This window comes from Dermacentor andersoni, chromosome 2, assembly GCF_023375885.2.
Source record: "Dermacentor andersoni chromosome 2, qqDerAnde1_hic_scaffold, whole genome shotgun sequence".
Lineage (NCBI taxonomy): Eukaryota > Metazoa > Arthropoda > Arachnida > Ixodida > Ixodidae > Dermacentor > Dermacentor andersoni.
In genome coordinates, this window is record NC_092815.1 from 100,251,144 (window position 1) to 100,267,024 (window position 15,881).

Sequence of the window (15,881 nt, forward strand, 5' to 3'; positions counted from 1 at the left end):
TCGATTAGAAAACTGCAAACTTAAAGTTGGTTGTTCGTCTTAAGACTACCTTTCTCCTTAAAGCTACCTGTTTCGTATTCGCCGCTCCTACATTCTAGTGGTGAGTTCTCAAGTAACACACAAAATGCTACCACACAAGAGCAAGGTGCGTCTTAATCTCGTTTCTTTGAGCCTTGTGTATTTCGCAGCACGGTTCGACCATGCTAGACCAACAACACAGAGACATCTTCTAATGAAATTTGATGTCCTCAACAGAACATCGACTATAACTTAGAATGCAAATCAGAGCGAAGAGTCGGCGTGGAGCGGCACTCCACTCACCTGACACTCTTGTAGGACTGAGTGGCGCATAGAGTGGCGCATATCGAGTTCCAGGCAAGCCGATGTTTTATGCGCTTAACACGCTGCGCTTGAGCTTTTCGATATCTTTATACGCTATGCAAAACATGCCTACAGACCATTCAACCAATGCGCCGGACCCCATACTGCTTAAAGCCACTTTTTCTTTCAAACGACTTGACGCTACGTGTCCAGTTCCAATTATCGTTGTGGGTGCTATTCGAATCACCCTCGCCGCTCGCCGGTAGGGAGGCGAGGTACCGAACGAAGCGTTGCTCTTCGTCGGGCGACGTGACGACGGGATGTGACGCCATGGCTCCGTCTTCTAGACCACCCCCTTCCTCCACGTCGACAGTACTAATGGTGACTACGCCAGTCCCGCCACCATCCACACTATGGGCGTCGAGACCATGCGGAATTGCGCTAGTTATCTTGCCCCTTCTCGCAAAGTGCAGTGGTCCGGTGGCGACGCCTTCTTGCTCGTACTCTGCGGTGGTCGTCAGCGTCTCCAGGGGTCTGCGCGTTCGCGGCAGCTCCCCTTCCTCGTCGTAGTCGATTGGTGTCATCTCCGAAGGCTCGGTGTACAGACTGCGGAAGAAATAGACTAGCACCGCGACGATAGTGACGACCACGACGATCATGTAGATGAGTACGCAGGCCATGGCGCTGTCCATGCTGTCGGTACCGTCTTCGGCGTGGCCGCCCAGCGCGCGGATGCCACCGGTCACAAGCCGCAAGGACGGAAGCCTGTCCTCAATGTCTCCACCAGCAGCAGGCGCAGCTGCCGCTAGAGGTGGAGAAATGGCGACGCCTTGCGCTGCCGCTACTACTGGCCGCAGGCCACCAGCAGGCGCTCCTTGAGGAGAGAAAATATGCAGATGGTTAATAAAATATAAAACGCTACGAGATTCTTTTGCGTACGACCGCAAACGAGATGTACTGAAATTAGGCCCCCGAATGGCCCAACACATGTGCTTCTCAACATGAGTGTGTTATATACAATGTGTTGTCACCGTATTGCGGTGCGTAGAGACCCCTCATTCACTTGCACTGGCATTCCCTCTGCAAATGCTTGAGATTCAGCTAGACGAAATCTGGCGGGGCAAATGACATGTCGCATCGCAACTGACCTTTCACTTTCGCAGAAAGTCGTCTAATGCTTGCAATGCCCTGCATTGCTTGCAACATACTCCACGAAGCGAGCTCATAGCAAATTGGCACAACTATTGGCCTCGCGGCACGTAGGTCCTACTCCATTACATCATCCTACTATTCCGTTGCTTCAACAGAACTGCCACGATGGAAGGAATATAGAAAGCCTGAATGGGAACATAGTAGTCATGGTCCGGAACATTTCTGTAGTGACATCCTCTGGTGACTGTGTGCCCCACCGACCGAAAGAAGGCATTACGTGAACACAAGTTTGAATTAGGAACACCGCCCAATGGCTATCGCTATTGCAGCTTGGTTGAGAAAGTCGGCTTTTGAGTTGCTCTTCCTTCATTTGGCTTGCCGAGCCTACTGTTGCGTGACTTATGATCTGGCAAATACCAACGTTTTCAGCCCGATGGTCAAGCAACTTTCCGCTTCACATAATTTTAATCTTCGGACATTAATGGGCACGTTTTTGGTACTCGTAATGTCACAGTGAATGACTACAACATTACAGATAAACTCACCCATTCTCTGAAGTGTAGGAGAAAGTGGGTCAACCTGCACGGCTATGTTACGCCTTGTGTCTGCCATTTCACGATGTTCCAGTGGGGCTGCTGCATGTGGCGGGTCCTGGGGCTGCCGTTGTTCGTGCCTTTGCTTCTTGTTGGTGACCGGCGCGGCAGTTGGTGAGCCCAGTCGTACATCCGCGAGGGCGTTCCTTCGGACGGTCGCGCATTGCTGCGCCTGCGCTGGAGAAAGCGGGCTACTGATGCGCGGTTCCTTAGGGCTGCTCGGCAGCTGCCATCCCACGGTGACTTTGCGATCCGCCATGTTGCTACGACTCTCGCCTTCTTCTTCGTGTCCCAGAACGCTTGGAGAACGTTCGCATGTAGACACTGACTACGATGACGATTCGAATACCAAAACACCGAGGCTGATGCTTATGGCTGCCAGTCTTACGACGTAATATAACAATCATGACTTCGGGGCGCTGTTTATTTAGCAGCTCGACACTTATTCGGACAGCCAAAGGCATGCCAAGAAAAAAACATAACAAACATGTCCTTGTTCCTCCTTCCCGTTAAGTCGCATATTGCTGCGCACTGTATGAAAGGTATGGAACACAATATATCTTAAACGCATTTTAATGCGATTAACTTATTATGATACCTCGAGCACTTGCCGTTGTTTCTATGTGCATGTCTGTACCCGTTTTACTCCAACTTAGCTTATTGGCTAGCCGGTGCCGTCGGTGTGGATGTCTTTCTTGAACACTTGCACTTGCTTGCCTTACTTTTGAGCGTATGTTCCGAGTAACCTCAGAATTAGTGACTGCAATATTTTTCTAAGCAATTTGTTTTCGTGTAATAAAGAAGAAAAAATTTTATTATGTGGTCTAATGGGTAGAGAATCAAGCTGTTGTGCTGAGGGAACCGCGTTCGAAACAAGCTATTCGACTAACTTGACTCACTGAGAATGTGCCACAGGCTATGCGCCGCTCTTCAATGAACCTCTTTCACGCCAACTTGGGTCTAGCTATGCGCCACTGGGCATCTGCCACTCCTCACCATAATCATCATAACATATATAACATATAATACATATTACCAATCTTGTGCACACCCATCATTAGGTAGATGATGGCTAATCACATTAATGTCGCCGATCTCCAAATTTGGAATGCAATGCCTTTTTTCTTTTGTCTTATGTAAATGAGACAATTATAAATGCGTTGGCGTCATGCGTTCTCGACACATTTGAACGACTTACATTCTGTGCCACTCAGCTTAGATGTCTGTTTGTTCCAGTAACCTCCCCTACCTGTTGAGCACGACTGGCCACTAACGTTTTCGAGTCAAAACACAGAACAATGCATAGTGACACGCTAGTTTTATTCACTGCGCAATCATGAGCTGAAACATTCACTAACTAAATACCAGAATTCTGGCCCAGCAAAAGACGATGGTCGAGAGAAGCAACGTAGGCAGGCGCACACTCCCCAAATTATTTACTTCTAGAACAACATAGATTATATATACAGGTGTACAGCAGGTGCGCAACAAGCACAATAAAAAAACAAGCTCGCTAAAAGTTAAAGTCCTCCCTGTGGATTACAAGAGAAGGTTCACCTACATGTTTTTTTTTTTTTTCTGTGCCACGATTCTGGTAATTAATGTAGCACCAACTAGCCCAGCAACGTATTTTATTGAATTAAGCAACTACTACCAATATCTACAGTACTCTCAACGATGACAGCGCAGACTACATTTCGTTCCTCTCCCACGTTATGGAGTCCACTCGTGGACGTCTCGAGAGTCGCTCACGTGCAGTCGCTCACGTGCAGTCGGTGTTTGTTCACTCTCAAGGCCGGTATATTCCGTCTTGAGATTGCGCCGATTATTTCGCCTCAGAATGTGACGAATGACCATGAGGAGGGCATGCGGGTCCGGTTTTTCACCACCCCGGTACCCCGTGGCTGTACCGGAGACCCTATAGTTGGTTCCAGTGGGTGAGACATTGAGGGCAATACCACACTCTTCGTAATTGTTACCATGTGAGCCGTACTCCTGCTACTTTTATCTCTCTTGGCTGAGGCGCTGGTAGCAGGGAGTTGCGACAGCGACTATACTTTTAACTCCTCCGTCACCTCTGCGTCCGTCGTTGACGCCGCTTTCCTACTTCTCGTGAAAGCCGTCCACCACGTGGTATCGTTGGCGGCAGAAGAACCAGACGTGGACGATCTCTTGAGGGTCGTGTAAAGAAGACGAGGACCCTCGGGGTGGCCTCGCAGGTAGTACCTTGAGTGAGGAAAACAGCTCGAAGTTGCGGTAACACACGTCAATGGCAACAGAAAAACAATGTAGTCGACTGACCTAGAGAATTAAAATATCGACGCGCCAGCGCGAGGAGGAATCGCCGCTATTTGTCAAAAGTAGGATACCGCGGTATACATACTTCATCGCTTGACCGCAGCTAAGCATAGCACATTAGAAGGATAAACTAATGGGCTCGTTGCCTTCAAATGCTATCCATTTTTACGGGCGCTACGAATACCATATTTTTTTGCATTAATCGGCCAATACAGCCCTCGGTAGGCTATAGCTTGAAATTCTCAATGGGCTCACCAGAAGAATTAAAGGCTGTGTCATAATTGTGCAATCAATACGGATGCTTTTTCCTGTGCAATGATTAACCTTTACCCGCTGTCGTTAGCTACCAGTATTTTTTTAGGCATGAAACACTTTTCCCTCCCGTTGACGGTGACCTTCAAGTAACCTTGAGCTAAAAGCCAGAGCCGTTATCCGGGCACTCAAAGGAGAATATCCGGGAAAGTTGCGAGAACAAAACGATATCCTCCCACCCATTGTACAGGACTGCATTTCATACGCTAGTTACCCCCGAACAAATTACAAAAAATATTCCTTCCGAATTCTTCCTAATGTTTGTTCACCATATCACTCAAGCTGTAACCTCTGGTACGCTGAAGTTTTATTTGTCATTTCTAATAGGCGACATTCACAAGGCAATTATGGAAAATGGAATTTGCTGCACATCTACTGCGCTTGCCGAGCTGATGGGTGGTGCATAGAGTTTCATATTGTATTAAACTCTATGCTGTGGTGCAGCGCTGGAAGCGTCTGGTGCGCTGCTTTCATGGTGGATGCTTTGCCTTCATGGAGAAAGGAAAAAGGAGACAACTTAGGAGAGAGCATTACGCCACGCAGCCTCCTTTGGCAAGCGAACGCTTCGTGAAGCCAGCCCTGAGACGTTTGCTCACGCCTCCTGAATGCGTTTTTTTTTCTTCTGGGCAGTGCGTTCGGCCTTCCTAGCGTCTTTCGCTGCCTGTCGTGCCGCCTTCAGCCAGTTTTCTTCTAGATGGGCATCGTCCACGTGGACCAGTGCACAGTGTGGCGTGGTGCGTTGTGATGTGGTGGGGTGTGCCGTTGCAAACATGCACTACACCCACTTTAAGATTGTGGCTAGTATCATCTCCAACAAATTTGCTCTGCCGGTTGCCATTTCATGCTTACATCTACTCTGGATTACGGGAGAGCGAGCAATCTTTTTTTAACCGGGCGATAAGCCGTGAAGCTTATTGACATGTATTCGTGGTCTTGTACGCACTATAGGGCATCTCTCGGCGGCTGCTGGCAGAACTACTGCCCGTGGTCTTCGACGCCGTGAAAACGCTGGCCTATATTAAGCACTATAAACATCTGAACATTTTTCAGATCGTAGTGCAGCTTTATTTACTGCCTGGAATGACAACACTTATTGTAGCTCCTTAACTTGGACTACCTTTCGTCAAATACGTCGAACACCTTATCGCAGGAAAGAGAATCAGCGTCGGTCTTGCTCGTAAACGCATTTCTCCCCCAATGCAGTCATACTGTCATAAGGCAGAAAAAAAAAAGATGTTTTGATGGCTTTCTCAATGAACAAAGAAGCGGAAAAGAGGTCGCGCGGACAGTGAGGCTATCTTGGTTTATGTTTTCCTGTATTTCCGCTTGTAACCTGCAAACATGTGTAAATAGACATTTTCTGACGACAATTAATACTTAAAGGGACACTAAAGGCAAATACTAAGTCGACGCAAACTGTTTAAATACCATCCCAGAAACATCGCAGCGCTTGTATCGTGCAAAGAAAAAAACTTAGTTTACGAGAATATTGCATCTGAAGCGTCCGAATGCCTTTTTCTAAATTCAAATTTCCCGCCACCCACACGGGGGAGTGGTGACGTTGCATACGCCATCACCACCCTTTGTCGCCTGCCGTCGGTGAGTAAAACGGCACCCGACAGATGGCGGCAACGAGCCAAGACAGAGCGGCGGATCCACAGCTGCAGCTGCTTTTTGGTCAAGTGGCCTGGACCGTTCGGGCATCCCGCGAAATCAGATGGAAGTTGAATTCTCTGCTTCTTCCAGTTTGTGCGAGTTTCGCGAGCAAGCAAAACCGGCACAGCACTATGCGACCAGGAAAGTAGTCTAACGCGAAAGCGTAGGCGACGCAGAGTCGAGCGCAAACGAAACCGTTCGACCACCCACGTCGTTGTTAACGGCGCTTTCAATTAGTTTCTTTTTCTAAACATGAAATAGAACTGGACAAGTAGCATTTTATTTTATCGTATAATACAACATAAGGATGTTTTCTCCAATGATTAGTTGAGCACTAGTTGCACAATTTAACTAAGGAGTGCTTTCGTCATCGGGCTAGTGCTTGAATGTCCCGGGGGAGTCTCCAATCATGTCCTGCGTTTACCTCAATTCTTCGATTATTAACCCCTTGTTCGCAATAATATTGACACCTCAGAGATTCCCGAGCACTAATCTATCACTTTAGCTTGACTTAGTATTTGCCTTTAGTGTCACTTTAATGTAAAAAAAAAAAAAAACAGCAGCAGCGCAGTTTTAAGACAAATTTATTTCCCGATTGCGGACAGCGCGTAAAACATCATCATCATCATAACTGCGATGATGATGGGTAGATTTTTATGGCGCAAGGGCCAGGTACGGCCAAAGAGCGTCAAGACGATATTTTGTAGAAAGTAAAATGAAAAAAAGGTTAGTGATGGGACGATAGACGAATTTTTCAAGTGAAAGTATGTAACATGTCTGTAAAGGGTCCAAAATTCATTAGTTGCATCAAAATTGCTAAAAGGTATATTCAAGTAATAACTGTAGAGATGTTTGTGACATGTTTTGTACTGTGATGTGTCGTTGATAGTAATAAAAAAGCGATAAGAGGTTTAGGTCGCGTTTAGCTTTGGTGACATGTTCAAAGGACTTTCATAGAGCACCGCAGTCTCCATACATCCTTTACAGGCAAGTGATTGGATGGCGGTACTGTTTGTTACAAGTAACTATCGCAGCTACAGCTTCTAGGACGCAGCGCTGCGATTTAGTTTCTTAGATGGATAATTGGTATACGCCTACATCATATAAAAACGAAAAAAATAACGTGCCGTAGTGCTTAACAGTCGATTACTACTAATGAAGATTGAGAAATGCAGGAGAAGGTTTCTTTAATATGGTGGAGAAAAGTGTTCTGGCCTTAAGTTTTCTGTTGCGGCTTACGGCTGTATACAGGGTGTAGTTGTAGGTTTCCTTGTCTCGGTCTCGCCGCCACAGTTCCCTCACTTTCTTACGCAGGTAGGATTTGACGTCAACATATGGGATGCGGGAAATCCTACTAGAAGGTTCAACAGCTGCCGCTTCAGCATTGCTACGGCCTCCATATTACCTTGTATGCCTCGATGGCCAGGTACCCATCAAATTATGATGTTTTACTTGGCTGCGCATGCACCGTACAAGACAGAAAATAACTCATTTAGTATAACGCTCTTCGTTCTTATGTGCGACTTAAGGGTCTTGACACTACTGAGAGAGTCTGTGAAAACGATTGCTTTGTTGGGTTGTGATTGTGCAATATGCTTTAGAGCAAATGATATGGCGTACGCTTTGTAAAACGCATCGAGCCGTTATCCCGGGTCCCTACCTGTAGAAAGTCCTCCAAAGAGCAGCACTTATCTCCATTGGTGTTTTTTGAGGCCAATGGTGCACAAAAAACACGCAATAATACATCACTTCTAGCACACGGATAAGCATCATAAGCGCATGACTGTGGATGCACCGAGTAATCGCAGTCGTGTACTTGAGGGTGTGCATCCAAATTCTTGCCCTGTTCCTTCCCCCAGCACACTGCTGTTATCGACGTTTCTTTGCGGTTAATTTCACATTACGGCCTTCGCCGATGCACGCCCGTATATAGTGCATTAGGCCTGCACTTATTTTTCTTATATTATGTAAGACCAATACTACATTGGCCAGCGTTCAAGCGCTCGCCATTCACGAAAACAGTCGGTGTGATAAGACGCTCGCTGCAACGAGCCAATAGTGAATAGCTAGCGCGTACGTAAGCGTAGCTTTGTATAAGAACCCACAAATTTGAAGAAATATTTCGTATATACAATTTAGAGCACCTTGGGTCCCTGGCTCGACATTTCATTTCATTTTATTTCAGCATTGTTTTTTTTACGGCAGAAAAAGAACGCTAGGGCAAGAACAAAAAGCTGCAAAACAGCAGCTTGACTAGGTCCTTGCCCCTTTTCTTGGCAACAGGCACAGATTCATACATACATTCAGAGTACATATAATATGCATATACGCACACTCATACCAGAAAACTTCCTGTTAGTTTGACAATGAGATAGAGAAAAAAAGATTGTGTGCATGCTTTTCATAAAATCACGCATACGTGAGTATGGCACTCTGCAAGCACATCTGAAGTGTGTAGTACCTGCCCCCGACAAGCAGCAGTCCACTTAGTGCCACGAGGTAGAGAACGCACAGGAGGCAGGAATCGCATTGTTGAGGACGCCGCCAAAACCTGTCAACAACGTGGTAAGACCTTCTTGAGTGGATACATATTTAGAACAGAACTGCGCGAATGGTTCACCTGTAACGCCTGTAGAGATATGGATAAGCGATACGAATAAGAGACACGGACATGATGTACGCTAGAGGTTCTGGCATAGAGACCTACTGAGACAAGGGCAAGTACATTTATTTCTACCTATCAATTACCCTTGTCGTAATCCTATTAAGCGCACTCCAGGATGAAGGTTTCTTCCAGCGATGTACAGTCTCACATCTATAGTGTGTCAGCCGATTCCATCCTGCGGCTGCAAATTTCCTCACCTGATCATTGGCTCCTAACCGTGTCTGCCTGAGATTGCACTTTGGTTAGCTTGGGATCACTTTTGTTAATATTGTGTGTGTATCAAATGTAAAGCCGAATAACTACTTCCGCGAACAGATGCAGCCATAGTTCTTTGGAGCTTATTATGTAAAACATGAGGCATGAACGATACAATTAAGAGAAAAAGACGCCGTCCTTCATATTAAACAGCTGATATCTTTAGACTTACATAGGCGCTAATTGATTCGTGCTTCTTTCGCTCGGCATTCGCGCTGTCTATGGTGATTTGCGTATCCAGTCAAAGACGACAGCCGATACTTGTCACCGTTGCTGCTGCTCTTCGCGCTGCCAGCGGTTCCGCCTCCGCTGCCACCTGAAATGGCGCTTAATTCCGGCGTTCGTGGTTGGCCGTCGGCCGTTGGTCGAGGTGGTCGAGCTTCTGCTCCAGCTTCGGGAGGCTTTCGAGGCACCGCGGCTTGCCAAACCCGTTCGCCTGGCTGCTCAGCAGGTGGCTTCAATGTTGTAGGGCAACTGACCGGTGACGCTGGCATAATGCAGATTTTTGTGAGGCGGTAGCGAATCCTTGCTTGCTTGTTTCTTCCTCTCTTGTGGCGCTTACCCACTACGGCAGATTGGTCAAGAAGCCAACGGTTAAAATTTAAAAGTTAAAGGGAAGGGGAGAGAGAAAAACTTCAAGGGAAAATTAAATCGGGATGAAGTATAACGTTCATGTTAATCGAAAGATTGATTTACGTGGCAGGTATAGAAATAAAAAGTTCTTGTAGTATGTATAAAGAGCAAATTTTGTATTATGTTTTTGGGTGGCATAAGAATAATTTCGAAGACACAATCAGGGATTGAATGATCTACCCAAGCATTGCTTTCGAGAATTAACATGGTAGCCTTCTTGTGTCACATATATAGTCGCAAATGGCCACGCAGCTGTTCCTGTGGCTAAAGAACAATGAAGAAGCCCCGAAGGAGAGGATATATTGAGTAGTCAAAAAATACCCAATTTTCCGAAGGGAAATTCCAATTCATTCCTGTGATTTCTAAATGGACGGCATACTATTAGAAAGTGATCAGTGTTTTTGGGTTCCTGGCAGGTGAACACACAGGGTACGGTGCCAGCCCAGACCGGTATAGGCAAAAATTTAATGGCGGGATGCGGCATTGTAACTTTGTAATGAAGATTTCTAATTTACGCGTGCGACAGCATTTATGGTCCCATAAAAAGGACAAATGGTTAAATTCTGACATTCGAATTTTCAATTTTGTAGTATCTTGGATATGAGAAAATTTTTAAAACCCTGCACATCTGCATAAGGCGCAATGGGCATAACGGACCTAGCTGGTCCATCAAGAGACATCCGTGCAAGTGTGTCGGCCATTTCATTTAATAATATACCACGATGGCCTGAAACCCATACCAATCGCACCAGGCTTCAGCTTGAGGGGGTTAATGATGTAAATATATTATAGCTACAGTAGCGTCCGAAGATGAAGTGAGTGATGTGCATACTGACAGTGAAGTAGTCACTGTAACCGCTGTTGAATAATTTGACGGAAGTTCTCGAAGAGCTAAGATAACGGCTGATATAGTTCAGCCAGAAATATGGGTGTGACAGCCGGAAGGCATAATGCATGTGACCAGGATATTTATTCGGAAGAAATACCCACACCCGCTTTCGCCTCACTCATTGACGCATCAGTTGCGATCACATGATCTATTCCCAGCTGCGTTAATATGATCTTGTAGCTTGTCATTTAAATATGTAGTGGGTATGAGTTTGGCATTCGGTGGAAATATATCATCAAATTCAATCTTTATATTATGCAAGCGCTTTCATTTCACGATCGGACGATACAGTATGGTGTGAAATTTTTTCTTTACGACAGAACCAATACGAAATGAAAAAAGCTAATCCATAACCTCGGCAAGGTCTATCCAATCGAAAACACTTGAGCTGCTTAAATGAAAGTCTTGGTCAGCGGACAAACGAGTTTCTTGTATTAGTGTAACGTCTGGACATTGTTGGGAGATGAAGTATTGTCACATGGTGGTGACGTTGACGAACACAGTAGCAATACTGTGAAAGAAAAAACTAGCTTTTATTGGGCGAACCTGTGCCAAGAAAAACAGGCTACACTTATAGCACAACGATAGCGGCGAACACGGTCCGCGAGTGTGGAAAATCTGATCAGCGGGTCAGGCGCGTCGGCTTTTATGCAGCAGTCGTCGAATGTTCCAGACTAATCGGTGGGACCCGCGTGCCTTCCACAAAGTTCTACACCATTCGCGTCACACGATGAAATCACATAACACAAAGTTCGGCGACAACAGACAGCGGATAGAAGCATCGATAACTTTCCAGAAATTAGGATATATGCAGGCGCGTCCCACGCTGTGCGATAACATTTGTTAGGCAGCGAAACGTGGTCGCGCGATAAAGATAAGTACACGTGTCAATATAATAAATCTGTAGCTGCAGGAAAGTATTCATCGGCGGTTCCACTGGAGTATTCTTAGGCACCCTATGTTGTCGTTAGACAAGCAGCCGCAACTGCTTGGTCCATAATACTGTTTTTTAGAAAGTCAGGCCTCGTTTTTTTTTTTTTTTTTTTAGAGTTAGGAGAATTAGGCAGTTTGTTGCTAGGCGATCTTATGCGTTTGAGAACTCGAGTGCTCATATCAACATATCGATTGCCTATGAGTCTGAATCAGAATGGCACTCACGATCTACCTGATGTAAAGTCGAAGGTGTTGCTAAATCCACACTGTTAGAGGGAAGATCTGTCTCACACTCAGGTGACTTTGTAAATAGGGCGGCCGAATTTTGTACGCTGTTTGTTATTTTCTGAGACGTACCAGATAATTGTGTGGATATTACTGTAGCCAAAGAATCAGATAGGTTTAGTAGAATCTTTTCTAATACGCTTTCCATCGCTTCTTCTATCACTGTTGCATTGCCTGGGAAATTGACGAGTCCATGCCAAGTAACTGAAGGGATGTTGCACCAGCATAACCCTGGGTCCTGCTCTGAATCTCTGCAAGGGCTTCCCGACGAAAGCGCCACCTCCTCTCAATTATTTTTATTACTTGGATCTCTTTCGAACATGCCGGGCAGTTGGAGTGGTCTGCAGCATGATTTGGATTACACAAACAGCATGACCGAACCTGAGACGTACAATCGTTGGCGAGATGACTTTCGCTGCATAAACGGCAACGAGTACTTGATCGACAGCCATTACCGCTGTGTCCGTACCGCCATCACTTGATGCATCGTAATTGTTGTGGAGCTAAGGGTTCTACTCTGTAGATTAATGGCCACACCTTTACGTCTGTTGGGTGAACCGTCCATGCAAATGTTGCTATTATTGCTTCTCTAGGGACCCTCTTATCTACAAGCTTAGCTGGTACAGCGGTACACGGAAACTACACTTGCTGCAGAAAATATATCTAGGATTTCTGATGAACTTAAGTTTATGTCCATGACGCGGACTAAGCCTTCGCAACAAGCTATGCCAGGAGGGATGAAGGCAATCGCTGGCTGCGTTTACTGCGTTTAGTTAGTGCATTTGAGCCGATCCTGTACAGAGGCCTGGTCTGGTGAACAACAGAGGATCCCCCCACGTCCAAATTGTCGGAACTCGGTTATGTGCTGGAAGTGCGACGAGATTGCGCGAAGCTCTAATTGAATGACTTTGGGGTTCTCCATACGAATAGCTCCTCCATTTGTAGGTACCAAATCCACAGGAACGCTACTAGTTACACTGCGAAGGAACAACTCCGCTGGTAGATCCTGCGAAGGAATGGAAGCAGACCAGATGGTACCCCTCTGGCCCGGAGATGAAACAGACATCGCGTGTCAATAACCACCACTTTCAAATTACTGCTGCACGAACCGCCCGCGCACCATCCCGAGCCCGCGGCCGCCAAAGGAACTCTACACGGGCGACGTTTGCTCCGTTTTTTCATGGGCGCCTCCATGGATGGATGGATGGATAGATGGATTTATGAGCGTCCCCTTTGGAACAAGGCGGTGGGTTGTGCGACCAAGCTCTTGCTATTATACTGCTTAAAGTCCTATCCAAGTCAAAAAAGAAAAATAAACACTATGAACTCCCACAACCACATTCCCTGACCCCCTAGTGCGAACTTTGCTTTTGTACTTCGTTTTTTGTCGTTTCCCTACTTTTCTTCCACAAATCTTCCAATCGCCTCTTACTTATCATATTGCTACGCAGTGGCGCCATCTATGGGCAGTCGTCATGCTGGCTTGGGCGACCGCTCCGTCTTGCATGGCAGGTATACTCTCGGCGGTAGTTTCTGGCGTTCGTTTTCGCGCTCGTACAGTTTATTTTGTATGACGTGGCGTCTTCTAAGTGGTAAACGGTTCTGTGAGACGTACTGAAGTTGGTTAAGTCGGTATGGCCGCATTTCCTGCTGGCGTTGAGGTGGACAGAGCACGCAACGCGATGTGTGCGCACATGTTTGAGCCTACGATCAGCCTCAGAATTTCTGAATGTTCCATTTACTAATGTGACCTTATTGCAGTATTATCCTCTAGTTCTAAGCTGCGGTTCAGGGGCAATGAAACATACGAGACGATCGTAGCAGCGTGGGTAACGTTCTGCTATACGATAGGAGCTGTGCTGTTACACTTTGACAAGCGTTCAAACTGTTAGCTGCAGATTACTTAGCGTGACTACTTGGTTCGGTGGATGAGGTTTCCACCCATGAATAAAATAGTTTTCGTTAGCAATAACAGCGTACCTTACAGTGTGAATTAAGCTTGTCCAGCAAACCGACCATTCATGAACTGCGCAAGCGTCCTAAGCAGTGGTAGGTGCTGGATTACAGATGTCTTTGTTCTATATAGCGCATGGTGCAAGCATACGACATCAACGTTTATAGATCTATAAACGTTGTGCAGCGTGACCATGCCAGGTCGTATTGCGGCGTTAGCCCATTTTCTTTTTCTTTTTCGAGAAAGAGGATGGTAACCGAATTTTTTTTTTCGGTTGTGTTCATTCCGTTCTCTACGACGCACTAACACGTATTAAGGAAATTTTGTCCTCAATAATAGCCATCGCATTCTTTTTATGCGATCCTTCTCATATATTATGGCTTTACAGGGCAAAAGGGAATGCCGAAGCTTATAGCTGATGTATGTGTCATGCTGGTTCACCAACCGCAGTGATCGCTGTGTTAAGCAGAAGACTAGCATAGACATATAGTGGTTTCAAGCCTACTCGACTTGAAATGTGTGTGAACGATGCCGGTGTATCACAAATATTTGGTAGCGCCTACCGCTTAGATGTTTTGCGGTTGCCTTAGGTTGGCCGTACACGAGCATGCGCTCTTGTGTTTTATGTTTTAGTCCCTACGCCAAGCGATGAGATAATGAGCAGATTTACCATTTCATGCTGATGATACAGCGACACCGGTTCTCTTTATTCAATTAAAACCATCATACTCAAAATAGTTCACAACACATACACACACCGCAGTTGATAGTGTCCGTCACATGTTTGCGCCCCCAAGAGATATTTCCGCGTACTGTAGCTACCGATGCACCGAAAGGCCTCCCTGACGACCTTGTCTGAACGTACATTGCGTAAATTTCACAAGGTACGATCTAAAACATCTTGAAATCGTTCTGCAGCACGCGACAGCAATATTTTCAAGCAGTGCCGCGCCGGATAGCACTAGCCAGAGAGGAGGAAAGGGTCGCCGCGCGCCCTTTCCTCCTCGCCCAATGAAAAGTTATATAGACCATCGCCGTATTATCCTCGTGTCGGCGCCGCCATCAACGCCGTAGTGATGTTTCCGTCATTGTAGCGGTATGCCGACATCGTCTTTGCCAAGCCAACTATCGTCCTTTTGGCTGCGCCTGGTGGCTTTTCATCCAGTCGTCGTCTATAATTTTGCAGGAAACAGTTTTTTTTTGTGTGTGTGTGTGTGTGCGTGTGTGCGTGCGTGCGTGCGCGCCTGTCTGTCTGTCTGTGTGTGTGAGCGTGCGTGCGTGCGTGCGCGCCTGTCTGTCTGTCTGTGTGTGTGTGCGTGCGCGTCTGTCTGTCTGTCTGTCTGCGCGCGTGTGCGCGCGTGCGTGCGTGCGTGCGTGCGTGCGTGTGTGTGTGTGTGTGTGTGTGTGTGTGTGTGTGCGTGCGTGTGCGTGTGCGTGTGTGTGTGTGTGTGTGTGTGTGTGTGTGTGTGTGTGTGTGTGTGTGTGTGTGTGTGTGTGTGTGTGTGTGTGTGTGTGTGCCTCGCGTTCGTAAGTGATCAGTAATATGTTGACTCTGAGACCAAGAGCAACAATAGTGTAAGTGTACAGAAGTATGGCGGATTGGGCTGTGACAGCCGGAGGTGTAGCGGAAACCGAACTACGTAACGGGCCACAGGGTGGAGCGCGGGAGTGAATACCAGCGAGGACACACATCTCAGCAGAAATTTAAGGGTCGTTCACTTAAAGGGATCAGCCACTGTCACTACCTCAAAAGCGCATTCCGAAATGCCATAGCTAGTTTGTGCTCTTTCTAGACACAAATGTATCAGAAATAGATCAATTATACGCGCGTCATTTTCTTGTGTTGACAGCCCTGCGGTAGAAAAACTAAATATATTACACATAAGAGTCTACTTGGCGCAATACACTACGGCGCGATTACTCAGTGCCCATTTT